We start from the raw sequence: 11,957 nt of genomic DNA on the forward strand, positions 1-11,957 counted from the left end.
AGAGGTCAACCAAAGGGCTTGTATGCGTGCATATAAGCCTAACCAATGGACACAAACACCAGGGAAGTGAGGGCATGTGCTTGGGGATGGAGGTCGCTGGGGAGTTCTCAATGGTGGGAACACTATATGTAATACTTGAAACAATAAAGAATTTTTTAAAAAAATGAAAAGACACAAGTCTTCCTCTCCACAATATCTACAAAAGCCTTCAGAGATTCAAGACTATTGCCCTATGAATTGTCAGCACCAGAGAAAACGTATAAAGAAAGTAAAAAATTGTATGTTAGGCCAGCAGTAGGATGAACAGAAATTATCTGAGGGGAGAAAAAGCATAATTAAATACAATTTAAATCACAATTTAAGTTTACCTTACAGGGCCTATTTTTTTTCTTTCAGAAAATGCCAGTGCATTTAACATTATGTAAACATTGTGTGTCATTGATTTGTTTGTTTGTTCATTCATTTTCTATTTCAGAAATGGAATTATTTTGTTTAAAATATTTTAAAAAAACACAAAACTGTTCAAATGTGGACCACTGAACATTTTATTACAAAATCACTAAAACCGTATCATTAACTGTGCTTGTTACTCGGTGATTGAGTGAAGCAGCACTTTAAAACATCTGAAACAACCAGAAAACTAAATTCATGACCTCAAAAAAAGCAATAATTGTTTTGCAAATTAAAATCCTTTATCCCCACTCCAGCCAGTAACTTAATCTTTCGGCTGTAAATGTGGTGTGTAATGCCAATAACCGGAAGGAGGAATCACGCATCATTTTTCCTTGGTGCAGCAAAATATCTCCAGTTGACAGTTATTAATTCCTAGTCAAATTATCCTGGAATAGGGTCAGAGAGAACTAATGGTTTTATTTTACATCCCAAGAAGTGTTGGGTTTCAGTATTCAGGATGCAGCGCTTTGTAAAGAGAGCTGCCTGGGAATCCAGGAGACCTGCAGATCCTCCCCCAACATATTACTCAGATTATGAAGTGTATTAACCCTCCTCCACTTCGCAGGCACTTTCCCACAAAGTATATTAAAATTATCAAAATTGGTCATTTATTCTTGACCTGCACTGAGGGAAATGTACAAAGATTTAATTTATCTAAAAATACAAACATCTGGTTATATATGAGTGACCAAGGATTTAAAAAGCTGTTTTTGTTTTCAGTCACTCTTCAAATTTGTCTTTGATTTTGGAATTTAGCCTAGTAAATATGCCATAAATATGCACAAAGAAGTAAAAGAGATTATGAGAGTATTAGTTATATAAAGGTTTTTTTACCCTTAGTTTCCAGTTAGGTGGTCCGTGTAATGTGAGTTATATCATGATAAAATTAATTGCTTTATTCAACTCACATGTAATCCTTTTAACTGGCTCAAAGAAATTTAAACAAATTGAATTTTATGGTGTTGCATACAAATAATGTCCAACAATCCTGTTTTGGACTTTACAAAGTTGTGCTGCCCATCCAGGTACGTCATTCAGGCAAGGATAAGGAACATGTTGGAATTTAATAGTTGCAGGTGTGATATACCCAACAGCCTGGCAAATAAAAAGATCTAGATTCATATCTAGTATCCATGTTCCACCTCTGTTATTAGGGCCTTGAGCAAGTCACTGCCTCTCTTTGAACCTCAGTTCTCTCTCTTCAAAAATTCGTTGAAAATGATACCGATTAATTAGGAAACAGCAACAAATATATTGTGAGTTTAAGAGAAATGTCTAGGAAAGTGCCTTTGCTAACTTTAGTGTACCCTAAAGATATTATGTTACTTTGAACAGCTTTACTGAGATATCATTCATATACCATATAATTCACCCATTTCCAGGATACAATTCAATGTTTTTATTATATTCATAGGATTGTGTAACAATCACCACAGTCTAATTTGAAAATATCTTTGTCTCCCATAAAAGTTACCCATAGCCATTGACAGTCACCCTCAATGTCCCTGACTCTTTCCATCCCGATATCTAGGCAACCAAAAATCTGGTTGCTCTTTCTATATATTTATCTATTCCAGACAATTCATAATAATGGAGTCATATAATATTTAATGCTTTGCGACTGGTTTCTTTCATTTAGCATAATTTTTATAAGATTTATTCATATTGTAGCATGTATCAGTACCTGACTTCTTTTTATTACCAAATAATGTCCTGTTATACAGGTATACTACATTTTATTTACCCATTTATCAGGTACTGAACATTTGGGTTGTTCACATTTTTGGCTATTATGAAGAATATAATGTTTCTATGAGCATTCATATACAAGTGGATGTGTGTTTTAATTTCTTGTGGCAGATACCTAAGAGTGTAGCTGCTGGATTCTATAAATCTGTCTTTAACATTCTGAGGAACTGCCAAACTGTTTTTCAAAACAAGATTTAACATAATACATTCACCAGCAATGTATAGAAATATCAATTTACATTTTTGCCAACACTTATTATTGTCTATTAGAGGCCCGATGCATGAAATTCATGCACTGGAGGAGGGAGGGTGTCCCTCCATCCAGCCTTCACCCTCTCCAATCTAGGACCCCTCGGGGGATATCCGACTGCCGGTTTAGAGGGATCAAGCCTAAACCGGCAGTCAGACATCCCTCTCACAATCTGGGACTGCTGGCTCCCAACTACTCACCTGCCTGATTGACCCTAACCCCTCCCCTGCCAGCCTGATCACTCCCAACTGCCCTCCCCTGCAGGCCTGGTCCCCCTCAACTTCCCTCCCCTGCAGGCCTGGTCACCCCTAACTCCCTCCCCTGCTGACCTGGTCCCCCCCTACTACCCTTCCCTGCTGGCCTGGTCGCCCCTAACTGCCCTCCCCTGCTGACCTGGTCCCTCCCAACTGCCTTCCCTGGGTGGTTTGGTTGCTTCTACCTGCTCTCCCTCCCCTGCTGGCCTGGTTGCCCCTAACTGCCCTCCCCTGCTGACCTGGTCCCTCCCAACTGCCTTCCCTGGGTGGTTTGGTTGCTTCTACCTGCTCTCCCTCCCCTGCTGGCCTGGTTGCCCCTAACTGCCCTCCCCTGCTGACCTGGTCCCTCCCAACTGCCTTCCCTGGGTGGTTTGGTTGCTTCTACCTGCTCTCCCTCCCCTGCTGGCCTGGTTGCCCCTAACTGCCCTCCCCTGCTGACCTGGTCCCTCCCAACTGCCTTCCCTGGGTGGTTTGGTTGCTTCTACCTGCTCTCCCTCCCCTGCTGGCCTGGTTGCCCCTAACTGCCCTCCCCTGCTGACCTGGTCCCTCCCAACTGCCTTCCCTGGGTGGTTTGGTTGCTTCTACCTGCTCTCCCTCCCCTGCTGGCCTGGTTGCCCCTAACTGCCCTCCCCTGCTGACCTGGTCCCTCCCAACTGCCTTCCCTGGGTGGTTTGGTTGCTTCTACCTGCTCTCCCTCCCCTGCTGGCCTGGTTGCCCCTAACTGCCCTCCCCTGTTGGTCATTTTGTGGCTGCTATCTTGTGCCCACATGGGGGTGGCCATCTTGTGGGGGGGGGGGGGGGGATGGTCAATTTGCATATTACCTCTTTATTATATAGGATTTTTAAAAATAATCCTAGTGGGTTTGAAGTAGTATGACATTGTGGTTTTGATTTGCATTTCCCTGGGTGGTTTGGTTGCTTCTACCTGCTCTCCCTCCCCTGCTGGCCTGGTCCCCCGTGACTACCCTCCCATGCCAGCCTGATTACCCCTAACTGCCCTCCCTCCCCTGCTGGCCTGGTTGCCCCTAACTGCCCTCCCCTGTTGGTCATTTTGGTGCTGCTATCTTGTGCCCACATGGGGGTGGCCATCTTGTGGGGGGGGGGTGTGATGGTCAATTTGCATATTACCTCTTTATTATATAGGATTTTTAAAAATAATCCTAGTGGGTTTGAAGTAGTATGACATTGTGGTTTTGATTTGCATTTCCCTATTAATTAATAAATTGAATATCTTTCATGTGCTTATTGATTATTTGTATAGCTTCCTGGGAGAAATGGGCTTATTTGCTGTTTTGTTGAATTGTAAGAGATCTTTATATAGAGCTACAGGTCCCTATCAAATAATGATTTACTAATATTTCCTTCCATATGTGGGCTTTTTGCTTACTTACTGTTATCTCTTGATTTACAATGTTTTAATTTTGATGAAGTTCAATTCATCTATTTTTTTTCTTTATTGCTTTTGGTATTGTACTAAAAAGGTTTTGCTGAGACCAGCTCATAAATATTTACTCCAAGTCTTCTAAGAGTTACATAGTTTTTGCTCTTATATTTAGATCTATGATCCATTTTGATCATATTTGTTTAGAGTGTGAGGTAGGGGTCTGACTGCATTGCTTTGTCAACTTAATATGTCCAATGCAATACATATTCATTAGAAAAAAATCCAAAAATATATACAAAAAAAAGGAATAAAGTGAACAAACAAAAAAAGCCTACAATCCTATTTATTTTAGAATAACTACTTTTATCATTCTGGTTTATATGCTTCCAAAAATCTCATTAATTTTTAATGGGTTCACATAATTCACATAGTTTTTAGGCAACTTTTTTCCTTTGATAATTGTAAACTTATTTACATATCAGTTTTTTTAACTTGACTTTTCTTAACTTCAAGTTTCCCAGCTGTATAATAACAAACAGTTGTGATGATAAAATGAAATAATGGTATAAAGCCATTTTTAAGACTTTATTAATAGAGTAAATTAGTTTTGTCTTTATTATTGTCCTTTTTATTGAAATGGATTTTTCAAATATTCTGTAAGAACCCTTATCATGTTACATTATCAAATTAGCAATTTTTAAAATGCCTACATCCCCTGAAGTCTTCAAGAGTAGCTGTCTATACTTTTAGGTTCCCAAAGCCTGGTACAGTTCCTCGCCCATATCAGTGCTCAATAATTGTTGGAATTAATGTTTACTGCTAATATCTATAAATATTTTTAGAAGTGGCCTACTGTTATTCTTTTATCAAGTTAATATTATTAAATATTTGATAATATAGGTTTAAAATTGTTATATCTCCCTGATAGATTGACCCTTTTATCATTATAAAATGTCTCTATCTCTAGTAACATTTTTTGCTTTAAAGCCTACTTTGTCTAATATTAGCATAGCCATTTCACTCTCTCATGGTTACTCTTTGCATTGTATATATTTTTTAATCTATTACATAACTAAGTCCCCTCAACCAGAACTGTGGAGCTATTCACCCTTGTGGTATGCCTTTCTCCAGAGCAGAACCCCAGCATCACTGCATTGGAGCTGATAGTGGCAGCCTCTGGTCTTCTCTTCTTGTCACTCCTGATGGGAAACCTCTACCATATGAGAGAGTGTGGAGGGGTGGTTGAGTACCCGTATTTGAAGCCTGCCACACCTGAGAGAGAGTTTCCACCCTAAAATGGAGGCTGGCTATGTTCTGGGACTGCCCCCTGAGCTGGAGGGGAACTGCCCCCTTCTGAGCTCTAATCAATCTCTCCAGGAAGATTTCAGATGAGTGACAAGACAGCAGTGTTGAAGTAAGTATACAAATTTATTAAGAATACATTAGGCATAAAGCATAAGTGGGCAATTCAGCTATTCTGAGTCCCAACCTGGTGGGGGTTCAAGTGTTTTATATCTCTTTCCCCTATAGGTTTTAAAGCTTCCATGTGGATATTTTGGGTAGCAGACTAGGTTACCGCAGTCTTATCCTACATTGTTGTGGCTTATCTCAGAATGTTTGTACATACATCTAGTCATCTTGTTTGGCAAGTCCTAAGGCAGCTGACTTCTTTGTTTAGTGCAGTGGTCGGCAAACTCGACCTACACCCCCACTTCTTCTAACACCACTTCTTCAAAATAGACTCGCCCATGCTGAAAACCGACTTCTGCGCGTGGGCCACGAAGTTCAATCGCACTGTATGTGCGCGCCTGCATGTTTTATTTTGTGGAAGAGCCACACTCAAGGGGCCAAAGAGCCGCATGTGACTCGTGAGCTGTGGTTTGCCAACCACTGGTTTAGTGGATGAGATAAAACTCCCCTTTTGTCCCTTTTACCCCCTTTCCTGCCCTAACATCCCCCAAGTAATACCACCTAAATGCTTTGGGGGTTCTGTTGTTTGTCCCCCAGATTTTATCTGTCTTGGGGTTTAGCTGGCACAAATGGCATTAATTGGGCCTTGGCTCTCTGTTTTCCCAGGCCAAGGTGATTTAAGCTATGTATTCTCTGGTTAGGGAGGAAAGGTATAAACCGTTTGCTCTCAGTGTCCTTGGTTGGGGAAGATAAGGTCTTGTGTTTCACAAGCTGGCTGCAAGCTACCCAAACTGCTTGGCCTTGCTTAATTTTCTTGTTTCAGTTTCCCCATTCGACTTGCCCAGAAACTTTCCTAGCTTCTTACTCTCCTGCCACAGATGGAGTAAAGGGCAATCTGGTCCTCTTGGAACTGCCTGCCTAGAATAGAGCTGGGGCTAGTGGGGAGGGAGGGATAACAAATGCTGGCAGCCTGCCCCTCCTGGGATGAAATTGTAGCTTCAGACTGGGAGCTGGGGAGAAAGGGAGCTCCCATCTCCTTGGCCATACCTGCCCAGATTAGAGAACACCAGGTAGGATTTTATAACATGAGAATGGTGACAGAACAAGTAGTGACTGAAACACCAGCCTCCCCTGCTTTTACCAAGATTTAGTAGATTTTCTTGAATGTCTGCTTCTCCATTTGTCTTATACCCAGAGAACAATTTCCAGAGACTTTAAATAAATTTTTTATAATTTTCATCAGTTAAATTGTTGCATAGGGTCCACTTATCTCCTTACTTGCCATCCCCTTTATTATGATATTTTTGTGTTACTGAAATTTCTAACACTGGAAACTTTCGAGACAAAAGCATTACAGACTCAGAAACATCCCCTTTGAAGATTTCAAAATTCTTGTTTGTAAGGCAGAAGTTGAAAAGAAAGAAAAGGCCTAAGGGTGCTGATGCCTTCAGGCAGGTACCAAAAGAGAAGGGAAGTCTTTAAGAATAACAATAAGAGTTTCAGATTGTGCTGATAATGCTCTCAGGACAGTGATGATGGCAAGTTGACCAGGGGGTAGGACTGCTCTCAGATCTGTTTCTGAGGAGGACGTGTAAGTCCACTAGTAGTAAATAGCAGCCAAAAACAGTTTGCTTTTTTGTTTGTTTGTTTGTTTGTTTGTTTTATGGAACCCAGGTTAAAATAAAACCCAAGACCACTCAGTACTATGATATAACCAATAGATCTTGGTGCTTATCCTCTGCCTAGTCTCTGGGGAAAGGTTAAGTTTTTAGAGGGAAGAGGAGGGGACAATGGAGGAGAACAAGAAAGGAGGGTTTTGGATTGGTAGGCAAAGCTGTCTCTGGAAGCAAGGAGTGGGAGAGTTCCTGTTCCTATATATTTATCTGACATTTAGTGTCCCCTTAAACTGGGAGGGGACAAATGCCATGGGGGTGGGGACTGCTAGACAGGTAGCACCAATGGATAGGCATCAATTATCTGGTCAGCCAGCTGCTAAGTTTCAGTGATGTTATTAATTTTAGAATAAAGCAGTACTTCCATTGACACTTTTTGCCCTACATAGATTATGGCTGGATTTAGGTATAGAATTGGCTTTCTAGGGCTTAAACAACAGAAGTATATTCTCTCACAGTCTGGAAGCTGGAAGTCCAAGATCAAGGTGTTGGCAGGTTTAGTTTCTCCTGAGACCACTCTCCTTGCTTGCAGATGGTCACTTCTTTACTATGTCTTCCAATAGCCTTTCCTCTGTGTGTAAGTAACCTGATGTCTCATACTCTCCCTTTAAGGACACTCGTCATAGCGGATTAGGCTTGTACCCTTATGACCTCAATTAACGAATTACCTCTTTAAAGACCTCAAAATAGCCCTAACTGATTTGGCTCAGTGGATAGAGTGTTGGCCTGCGGACTGAAGGGTCCCAGGTTTGATTCCAGTCAAGGGCATGTACCTTGGTTGTTGGCACCCCCCCAGTGGGAGGTGTGCAGGAGGCAGCTGATTGATGTTTCTAACTCTCTATTCCTCTCCCTTCCTCTCTTTAAAAAGTCAATAAAATATATTTTTTTTAAAAAATAAAGACCTCAAAATAGAGTCACATTGAGGGTTAGGATTTTCAGATATGAATCTGGAGACAATTCATTTCACAACAGGTATTATGTATACAAATGTCAGAAAAGTTTGAATAATTTTAGAATGACCAAAAAAGAGAGGAAAGAAATTGGGTTCTGCCTAGCTCAACCTTTGGTTGTTTTTGACTAGCCTACTTAGAATTGCAAGGTGTAATGAAGAAGTTCCCTCTCGAAAGTTATGCAAATGATTCCTTTTTGTACAAAAGCAGGTAGCTTTTGTCCAAAAGAGAATATAAATATCTGTAAGTTAAATTCTCCTTTAACTAACTGTAACATCTACTGGTCACCTCACAAATTAATGAGTTAAATAAAGCATTTGACACACTCATTTTATAATTGTATGAAAATCATGATTTTACCTTTTAACAAATATGATCCTTTAACACTAATATTGAGGGTTATTTAGACAATATTATTACTGTTGTCCCAATTTTTCTGTCCTTCAGTGTTTTTTCCTCCCTTTTCTAACTTTTTTCACTTCACTGAACTTAAACTCCAGGGTTAGAAATGGAAATTAGCAGGTACACTGAACATTGATGATGGACAAGGAAACAACAGAGGCCACTATCAGAATTCTGTCATATTTCAATAAGGAGTCATGTTACTGAAGCCCTTTTCATGTCATAGACCAATGATACACACCCACACCCTACTCCAGTGATGGCGAACCTATGACACGCGTGTCAGAGGTGACACGCGAACTCATTTTTTTGGTTGATTTTTCTTTGTTAAATGGCATTTAAATATATAAAATAAATATCAAAAATATAAGTCTTTGTGTTACTATGGTTGCAAATATCAAAAAATTTCTATATGTGACACGGTACCAGAATTAAGTTAGGGTTTTTTAAATTTCTGGCATGCCAAGCTCAAAAGGTTCGCCATCACTGCCCTCCTCTATCAGAAAAAAAGGTACATATATATTTAAATTTATTTTGTAGAATTTAAAATCTTTGTTCTAGATATTTCAAAGTTCCTGTTTAAATATTAAAATTAAAAATGTATATAGTTAGCCCTGGCTAGCGTGCTCAGTGGTTAGAGTTTCAGCCCACGCACCAAAGAGTTGTGGGCTCAATTCCCAGTCAAGGGCAAGTACCTGGCTTGCAGGTTCGATCCCCTGCCTCAGTTGGGGTGCATGTGGGAGGCAACCAATTAATGTGTCTCTCACATCAATGTTTCTCTCTCCCTTACCTCCTCCCTTCCACTCTATAAAAAAAAAAAAATCAATGGAAAAAATATCCTTGGGTGAGGATTAACAAAAAAACACCGCCCCCCCCCAAAAAAAAATTTAAATAGATATAAGATAGTTTAATTAACTGGAAAAAGTTTTTTAAAAAATATTTAATTTGCAGTTATTATAAATTTCTCAACCAGTCTTAAATAATGGCATAGTTTTTTTTTTTTTCTTTTTAAATCTTAAAAATGTCTATGCCTTGTCTGGAAACACTTTTTTTCTTGATTTTCTTAGCCAACAATTCAGTGATCATAAGCATTCAAGCAACATGAAGCATTTAATCAACACTTGCATAAATGCATCAAAAAGCACTGCGTAAGCAGAGATAACTTTAAGCAAATATGTACTGTTCTTATAAGCCATTTGTTTGAAAGTGGGTTAGTTCCAGGATATAGTGTAAAATAGTTTTAACCTGATGTGACAGCAACTTACCTCCATCTCTTACCAAGGTGAACCTGTACCCAACATATTTAACATCACAAATGTTTGCTACTATTTTTAATGTAGAATGAATCTTTAGGAAGGGAAATCAGATAGAGTAAATAACCTACTACATTAGATTATCCAAAGTCATCTTTACTCTTTTCCAACTGTACAAACAAATTAATTTGCTTTCTTGCCTTGGCATTTATGAATGCAAATTTAATCACCTAAATTTAGACTTCCTGGGAGACAATTTGAAACCACATTGTGAACATGACTTTCACATAAGGTTTGTTCCTTTTTCCTGAATTAGAAAGTGAAATTTTTAAAAAAAAAAATCTATGCTGTATTAGACCCTAGGCAAAATCAACAGAGCTCTGCCATCTCCCGTTAAGTTGATTCGGGGCTCTGGGGAACCATGTCACCATCTGGGCTGGAGTGCATATAGTCAAAGGGAGGCCTGGGAGAGTGTCCTCAAAAAGACCCCAGCTGGCTGAGCAGCCACCTGTTACCAAGATGAGCGAGGGCACAATATATCGTATTCCTCATAATCCATCTGTTTCTAGTCTCTGAATATTCAATTCTGTCATGGCAGGGTACACCGACAACAGGAGAGGACTGGCTCAGAAAGGACAAGACTACAAATCCTGCTAAACAGAAGACATCTACAAGTTCCCCATGATGAGAGACAAGGAGGCTGGTTTGCAAAGGTCAAAGGAGGCAGAGGTAGCAAGCCTGGAGAAGCAGAAAGCCCAGGAGCTCAAAGAAGTCCTAAGAGCAGCACTGACGAGCTGTGTTAAAGACTCAAATGGCAGCTGAAAACAAGTGTCTCTGAATCCAGAGACGTTGATTGTGGTTCCAAAACAGATACTTTGAGATTAATTCAACTCCTGATTAAAGCAAACATATAGAATCTAGGATGAATTTATAGGCTCAATGGCAAATAATAACAATTAACAATAGCCAATACTTACATGGCATCTAATAAGTACTTAGCATAATTTAACCAACTCAGTCTTCACCATAACTCTGTGAGGCAGAAACTATTATTATTCTTTCTGTGGAGATGAGAGAAATTAGGTGCAGACAACCTGAGTAACTTGCCCAAGTCACCGAAGTGGTAGAGGTGGAGGTGAAGCCCGACGGTCTGTAGCCTTCATCACTGCATGCCACTCTCATTCCCTTTCGGCTTCCCATCTTCTTTCTTTATTCTATATCCCCCTTTCCCTATTCCACCCCTTCACTCTGATTTTCCCTTCCTATACATCACGAATGTCAGCTTGGTCATTTATGGTGGAACCTGAGCAAATGATAGCAAATATATGGAACTTACTCTGATCCTCCTCCACCCAATTAGCTTGAGTTGAAATGAGGAAGGATTTGAACTAGCCAGTTTGGCTGTGAGTAGAGTGTCAGCCCACAGGCTGAGGGGTCTTAAGTTAAAATCTGATCAAGGGCATGTACCTCAGTTGCAGGCTCAATCTCTGTTCCTGGTCAGAGTGTGTAGGAGGCAACCAATTGACGTGTGTATATCTCTCTCTGTCTCCACCCTTCCCTTCTACTTTCTCTAAAAATATCAATTGGAAAATATCCTCATGCGAGGATTACAAAAAATAAAGAAGAGAGAGAGAGAGAGGGAGAGAAAGAGAAAGAAAGAAAAAAAGGAAGGAAGGAAGGAAGGAAGGAAGGAAGGAAGGAAGGAAGGAAGGAAGGAAGGAAGGAAAATAAAGAGGCAATCAGAAACAAAACTGAAACACTCTTGCTTTTTGGCTGTAGAAGTTTGGCTTTTGAGTGTCTGAACTGTGTGTGTGTGTGTGTGTGTGTGTGTGTGTATTTTCTTTATCAAATGCTCTATGCCCTGTTAATTGTGTGTAAAGGGCAGGGAGAAGGATCTAGAAGGTGGAAATCAGCTGAAGGTTGAAGGAGGAAGCTAGCAGAGTTGTGTTTAGGAGGAACTCACTGAGACCTGTGGTTTATACAGGCTGAGGGGAGCCCAGCTGGGGAAAGGGCAGCAGAAGGGACTGAGGCACTCAGCACAGCATCAGTAAGTGACAGTGGTGAGATGCCTCCTCCTGTGACTCACAGGGAGCAGACATCAAAGAGACAAAAGCAGATTAATGGCTTTGTTCTTCAGGTCTCCTGAGAACTCCCCCAGAGATGCCTAGAAATAGACAGG

General features: G+C 40.3%; 1 long non-coding RNA gene across 1 annotated transcript in view; it reads left to right on the forward strand.

Moving 5' to 3' along the window:
• LOC102753296 overlaps nt 1–11,231 on the forward strand; it is an 83,063-nt gene extending 71,832 nt beyond the window's left edge. The window contains exon 5 of the long non-coding RNA XR_435461.2: nt 10,377–11,231. This is a non-coding gene — a long non-coding RNA (uncharacterized LOC102753296). The remainder of the gene's footprint in view (nt 1–10,376) is intronic.
• Nucleotides 11,232–11,957: the final 726 nt, after the last annotated feature.

Source organism: Myotis davidii, unplaced genomic scaffold (genome assembly GCF_000327345.1).
Source record: "Myotis davidii unplaced genomic scaffold, ASM32734v1 scaffold54, whole genome shotgun sequence".
NCBI lineage: Eukaryota > Metazoa > Chordata > Mammalia > Chiroptera > Vespertilionidae > Myotis > Myotis davidii.